The 448-nt window shown below is 46.9% G+C and overlaps 1 protein-coding gene across 1 annotated transcript in view; it reads right to left on the bottom strand.

The window, feature by feature from the left end:
• PLCH2 (phospholipase C eta 2) overlaps positions 1-448 on the bottom strand; it is a 66,926-nt gene that overhangs the window by 21,411 nt on the left and 45,067 nt on the right. The window lies entirely within an intron of this gene.

Below are 448 nucleotides of genomic sequence, written 5' to 3'. Positions count from 1 at the left end.
AACCTGAAAAGGAAAGCAGAGACTCTCAGCCAGGCTGCTCACACCACAGGCCAAGCCAAGACCTGCCCATCCCTAGCCCAGCCTGGATTTTGCCTGACTTTGTCTATAACACTTGTCTATTATCATATTTCCATGGAATGTGTTACTCCTCTGAAGCACCCAATGGCACATCCACAATCCAACCTAAAACAAACCATATCTGCCTTCTGAAAAACTGTGCAAACATTTTGATGGTCAGAACATTAAAGATGACTATGAAAGAGGCAATGTCTCAGAAAGGCAGCACAAGCAGGGATTGCACAAAAAGGTCTCCTGGTCACTGCAGACACTGTCACCATTTCACAGGATACTTCCCTGAGCAGAAATATCCACTTTCCTCTCAGGTGTGGCAGGAACTCTGCCATATTTGCCAGTCTGGCTGTCACACACTTGGCCAGGCAGGGGAAAA

The sequence above is a fragment of the Geospiza fortis genome, unplaced genomic scaffold (assembly GCF_000277835.1).
Source record: "Geospiza fortis unplaced genomic scaffold, GeoFor_1.0 scaffold37, whole genome shotgun sequence".
NCBI classification, from domain to species: domain Eukaryota; kingdom Metazoa; phylum Chordata; class Aves; order Passeriformes; family Thraupidae; genus Geospiza; species Geospiza fortis.
Note: the sequence above shows the minus strand (reverse complement) of the source record. Positions and strands in the feature narration are given on the sequence as shown.